Raw genomic sequence first — 6,899 nt, forward strand, 5'->3', positions numbered from 1 at the left:
AACTTGGAATCATGCAATGTGTATTGTATGATGAATGAAAAACTTTCACATTTGGGAAACTTAGACTAATTCTTTGACAAAGTGTCAAATTGAAGGACTAGGAAGATCAAGTACACTAGGTTGTGCGTTGATCAAGTCCACCACAAGAGTGACAAAGATATTCGTCATGATTTACTAAATTTTAGTAAATATGATTATACTTATAAGATTGAGTGTAATTCTGAGTTGATTGAAAAGGTTTCAATGAATAGTAGAACGAATAAAGAAGAATCAAGTAGGCAGAAAGATAAAAGTTTCTCTTTTCTAAGAAGAAGGGAGAGTACCTTTTATTGTGTTTTATGATAAGTCTTAAAGATTAAGAACCATGTCTCAATAGATCCTCTAAGTGAGTCTTAGTGCAATTGCATGTCTAAGAAGAGGAATCGAGTGTTGTATAAATGGTTAAATCAATAAGTCAATCATACTTCGTTCCAATATCAAGTCTTAGAGTCAAGATTGTGACATTGAGTGAAAAGTCTTAAGTAGCTTTATAACACTTAACAAATGTGGAATTTGGAAAAGTTTTCTTATTCTTACACATTAGAAATTGGTAAGTTGTGATGTCTTGGATAAGACAAAGACCAACTAGGACCAATTTGTGAAGTGTTTTGTCTTGATAAGAACTACACTAACTCTTGAACAATTGCTTTGTCAAGAAATGTTTCTTGACAAGAGAATCTTATATGTCAAGGAGTCAGTGGGAGTCTTAATGGTCTTGAAAGGTTTCAAGAACAAATCAAGAATATACCTTATCGATCATCGCTAGCACACGACTTGAGGTTTACAACCTGTCGTGCTGACATTATTTTGTTTCTATGCCATTCCAATTGAATTAATTGTGTGTGTGAGTTCTATGAGTTCTCATTTGAATGCATACTAGAGCCTTAGTCGATGGAAAGTACATTGATATGTAAGGACAAATTACTAAACTACTTGGAAGACATGGTGGGCACTCGTGTTACCATAAGGCAAGAAATCAAGATTAAGAAAGTTCAGTCCATATGAGGTTGAATTTGTCACAAACTTTGGTTTTGGCAAATTCACATGGATAGGAACTCATACACCGTAAAATCAAAGTGTCATAAGATTCCCTCCTTCATGAAAATGACTGTGAGGAAATGCTTTCACTAAGAGAGATCTTAAGAAGATAGCAATTGTGAAAATTGTATTCTCAAATTCGATTATGGTTACGACATCCCTTTCCATAGTTCGAATTGTGAGATTTGGCAATTAGTTTGAACATTTGGAACTTAGTAACATAAGTTCTAAATTGTTTAAGCACACATATGAGCTATCTAAGCAAAAGGTGTATAAGTTTAAGAAGCTTAGATAAAGGCTTATCGAAGCATCTGGTATTAGAAATATGAATTTCAGAAATTCAATAGGCATTGTTTTTTGGAAGTTCATTTGTTTTCTAAATACATGTCGAAGCTAGTGGGAGCATAAGTGTTATGCTTATATGATAATAATCATCATGATAGTGGGAGCTTAAGTGTTATGATTGTATGATTATTATGGCGAGTATTGCGCAGTTAACAATATTAATTATAGAAAAACGAAGATTCAATTTGCAAAGTTGCATGGGTTGAAAAGTTGTTTTGCTATAATTAAGGGAGAGAATATTATACTCCGTTTTCAAAATCTAAAGCTTAGATTAAGAAATTTTAATATTTTTCAGTCAAAGGATACATTGTGTGTTCTTAAAATTCGATTATGATTACGGCATCCCTCTTCATAGTTCGAATTATGAGAACATGACACATAATATATTATGGCAAAAGATTGGTAAAGTATCATATCTTTATGTAAGACATTATGCATCGTGTCCCATACGCTTCGGGTATAGGATCAATTGCAAATGCTATAGTATTTTACCATTCTAAAAATTTTCCAAATGTCTAGCGCATTAAGAGGGAAAAAGGACTAGAATTGGTTTTGACTAAAATAATTAAACAACTATCAAAGGATGATCCAAAGTTTGCTGAGGATTGGTCGCTTGTAAGTAGTTGGAAGTATGGTATTGGATGGACCATATAGACATTATTATGAATAGATAAGATTCTATTAAGAATGAGTTGTCATATGGCAAATGTGGAAATGTTTCCATATTGGGAGTTGGATGTTGAGAGTCTATGTCTAGATTAGAAACTTTTATGCAAGAAGGATGTCCAAAGGAATGTACTTTGAATGTGAGACTTCGCGTCTATGGAATTGTCTTGCAACAATTTCTGAGAGAGTACTTTGTAATTTTATTATCCAAGTCTTGGTGACTTTTGTGCTATGACTTTATGAAAGGATCGTTGCATAAGATGTTAGAATCTAGCATATTCTAATGGTAGCAAAGAACCTTGTGTTCTTACACTAACTATGGGGATTAAGGAATTGTGAAATGAGAATCATTGGGAAAGTTTTTCAATTGATCTATTTCACAAAGCATGGACCATAGGAAACAAAGTGTGCATGCTTAGAGCATAGGACAATTGTTGTTGTAATTCAAGTAATGAGTTGATTATCCGAAACATTAAATGATAAATAATGAGTGATCAATATGGTGGATAAATAGAAGTGTTTTATTTACTCTCACAAGTTTGGGGCCATATAGGATTAAGTATTATTGTTATGTTTCAATTTGCATGTTTTGACTTCCATAATAACTAGGTTATTCAAACATCCACAGTCGGTCATACGTTGGGAGTAGGTATGTAAAGACTGTCATGAATCTGTGTGTAGATTGTCTGGAGTGTTTAGACATAGCACAAGTTTGCTGCAGAGTTCATGAGTGCTTTGATAAGATTAGAGTATTGGATTAAACCCACGCTCACTTGGATCACTTCATAGATTTATCACGAGTGATTAGTGAGACAATAATATTGTATATTCTTGAAACCGAGACATGTGAGTTGTTATTTGTTGGTCGGTTGCACATTGATAATAAGTAAACTCACCAGTAACTTGGTGTTATAAAACTTATTGTTGTCTGTAATTCGATCAGTAAATGCAAGCGAGCATTTGAGTCGAAGTTTATCCATTCCTTTTACCCAAAGTGGGATAAAAGCGATATCTGTTGGCCTCTCGATGATTTAATGATGACACCTAAGCGCTTGGCCAAGCCGGGACTAAGTTGATGTGTTCAATTGTAGTCTGTTATCAGTCATCATAAATCGGAAGCCGAGAAACAGTATAGAGAGAATGATTGAAATTCATGTCTTTTGTCTATACGATATCTTGAGAATGGAGGAATATATATGTTGGATTAGTTTCTAAGTCCATAACTATTTTGGTATGTACTTGACCCGATGGTGCATGGTCCTTTTGGGTTGCCTTCACCAAAGCAACTTGATTGGAGAAATAAATAAAGAGAGAGAGGTTATTATGATTTATTAATATGTTATAAGGAGAATATATTAAAGGAGAAATCATATTTGTTTAATTAATATTGGTCAATAATTAATTAAGAATTAATTTTGTGATCAAGTGTAATTAATTAAACTAGAGGGGCTGAATTGTAATTATGTGATAGTTACAAAATAAGGTAAGGATTATCTTATATATATGGTGAACGAATTTGAGGTGTAAATCCCTTAGAATTTGACTAGGATAAGGATTTCTAGGACTTATCTTATGGTTGCTTGGTGGACAAGCAACTAGATAAGGATAAGGACTAAAACCCTAATCTTTACACCTATTTAAACCCCCTAAGGCTTGTGAATTCGGCCAACCCTTCCCAAGAGGTCCTAAGGACGAATTCTAACCTCACTCCTCTCTCTTTATACCTTCTCCACTTGCTTATGGTGTTTGTAAGCCATTAGAGGAGTGACACTTGTGACTCTAAGCCTTCCAAGGTCAATTCAAGGAGGAATTGGATTGTTATTGCTATATAACAATCAAGGTATGTTCTTAAACCTAATTACATGTGAATTCTGATTTCCATATGCTAGAATTAGGGTTTATAGTCTTGGATTCAAAGCATGTACAATAGAGAAACCTAGATCCAAGCATTAGGGTTTGTATGAGCACATAGGATGTCTTATGACCAAAACCCATCAGTGGTATCAGAGCCATGATGGTTTCTATTGTATTGATGCTTGATGTAACTGAAAATCGTGTTTTGGCCTCACTGTTCGACCTGACTCGGCGAGTCACTCTTGGACTCGGCGAGTCAGCCCTACTCGGCGAGTTCCAGGGGGTGACTCGGCGAGTCGGTGCGTCAGACAGTGCTTATCTCGGGATTTCTTGTTGTTTTTGCATTGGGATAATTACCTTATCATGTTAGATTAATATTAATCCGATTATATGATATATTTGACTATAATTTTAATCTAATTGAAGATATTTATCAATTAATAGGATAATTGTTTCCTTATAAGATAATTGATTAATTATTTTAAGAAAATTGATAAATTATTTTGCAAGAAATCATCAAATATGGATAATTATGTGATTAAATGTTAATTTGAATTATTTGTTATTTGATCCTTGTTGTTATTAAAAGTTTCATATTTTGCCCTTTAGGTTTTATAGTTTAAATTTGAACCCCAAAAGTTTTGTTGTTTTGAAATTTAAATAGTTGAAACCCTAATGTTTTGAAAAATGTATCAAAACTTGCCCTCAAGTTTTGGAATTTAAATTTTGATTAAATAGTTTAATTTTGATGCATATTTAAATTCTAAACCCTAACGTGTTGAAATGTTTCAAAACTTGCCCTCAAGTTTTGGAATTTAAAAGTTGATTAAAAGTTTAATTAGGAATGTTAAATTCTAAAACTCTAGTATTGTTTTGAAAAAGTTCACATCACACCCTTATGGTTTTATTAATTAATCAAGGTGTATAATTAAAAGAGGTTTAGTAAATCCATAAAAGTTTAGGTTTACAATTTAATTGAATTAAAAGTATAATTGTTAAATTAGACCACCTAGTATTTTAAAAGTATAAAATACACCCTATACTATATATAACATTAAAGGTCTAACATTATATATATGTATGAGTAAAAGTCAGTCTTACCGTTAGTAAGCCTCATTCACGAAGCTAGTCTATAAGGGGTGTTTAAGGAAATTGCCTATAAAATGGCGATTGAATGGATATCCACTCTTACCCACCGCACTCTTGACTAGTGGAGGGTCGTTAGCCGAACGGGTAGGATAGGACGAAACCTTCCATCATAAGTATAATGAATTATTAAAGTAACTAAATGTTTTCATAAAATTCCCAATCTTAGTTACTTAGGCAAAAGTGAATTGATGCAATTCCATGAAATTACACTTTGTGCCCTTGCGAAGACGTTAGTGGAGCGTGTGTGGTTAACCGGCACACTAATTGGTTCTAAGCAAAGGTAGCAAAGGGTGACTCAATGTTTGTCATAGTTCGGTGGAGCGTGTGTGGTTTACCGGCACATCGAATAGGTGACTGTAACATGTGAGGGCACCATGTAAGTTTGTATGGTTATTCACACCCGCTTTGTGATCCTCGGCATCCCAGTCACAAACGAGAGGGGCATATCGAGATATAAACATGCCATTGAAAGTTCAATGTATCTCAAAGGATCTAGGAGTTTTCATAGATTTAAAACTTAAATTTCTTTTTCGTTTTTCATGGTGGAAATTAGTGAATCGTCATTCACTTACCTTCAAATATTCTGCAACTAGATTACGGCATCCCTTTTCTAGGTTGTAGCGTATTGTGTTGGGTCCTAGCCTTGGAATTTCATTTGGGTGATCTACCAAGGACTCAATCTATCAACTAACTTGAATTCATTTTTCTCCCGTTTTGTAGATGTCAAAGTTCGACAACTATGGTTTTCTTAAATCCCGTGGAACAAGCATTCCACATGAAGATGATATTCCACGATTCGATCGAGGAACAAGAGATCATGCTTCACTTCCTCCTCCTCCTCCAATTATTCTCCCTAACCCACAAGTTCAAAGACTTGAAAAGTTCAAGATCACTCAAGCCCTTTTGGCAAGTAAACATAAAGAAGGAAAGTCCGTGTGTGTGCACGTCCTAGGGATGAAGTCACACATTAATAAGTTAAGAATGTTGGGATCCGTTGTCTGTGAGGAAATGGCTGTTGATTGGGTTCTTCAGTCACTTCCCAACTCATATAGTGAGTTCGTAAGAGAGTACTATATGATGAACTACAATGTGACCCTTATAGATCTCACCTATATGCTTATTGCTACTGAATCTGCAATGATTTGGCGCAATAGAAAAGCAAAGTTGATTGGGGAATCTTCCTTCAAGACCTCTATGGATATAGACTATGACAACGAAAGACATGCTATGATAGAAAAGTTTGATCATAAGAGAAAGGCAATGTCTAAAGTAGTTCCATGTCATGCTCCAAAAGAGTTAATTTGCTTTTATTGCCAAGAGAAAGGGCATTGGAGACGAAGCAGCCCCATTTACCTAAGAGATCTAAGAGATGGGAGAGTCAAAACGTATGGCTCTAATATAGGTAAAATCCATTGACTAACTTTTTTAAGCTTCATTCTAGATTCTTAATACATAATGTGATAAGATTACAATTGATGTTTTGTAGAATCGAAGAAAAGAAAGGGAGCTTAAAGGAAGAAGTGAGCAGAATCTAACCATGAAGGAATGGATTTCGATCGTATTTCTCAAAGATTAGATTCTTAAGCTACTACTTAGAGTTAGAGTTAGATTGCTAAGAAAGATGTATTAGCATAAATTTTTCAATGAATTGCATTGTAAGGACAAATTTTTCCGCAATAAAATAAATTTTGATTTTAAATTTTATTTATTTATCCTTGCAATGGCATGTATGAAAAATTGATGTTAAAATGTTTCTATTATTAGCAATAATTGGATTTGGTTCTTATTGTGTTATTTATGGAAAGTTG

The sequence above is a fragment of the Lactuca sativa genome, chromosome 6, assembly GCF_002870075.4.
Source record: "Lactuca sativa cultivar Salinas chromosome 6, Lsat_Salinas_v11, whole genome shotgun sequence".
NCBI classification, from domain to species: domain Eukaryota; kingdom Viridiplantae; phylum Streptophyta; class Magnoliopsida; order Asterales; family Asteraceae; genus Lactuca; species Lactuca sativa.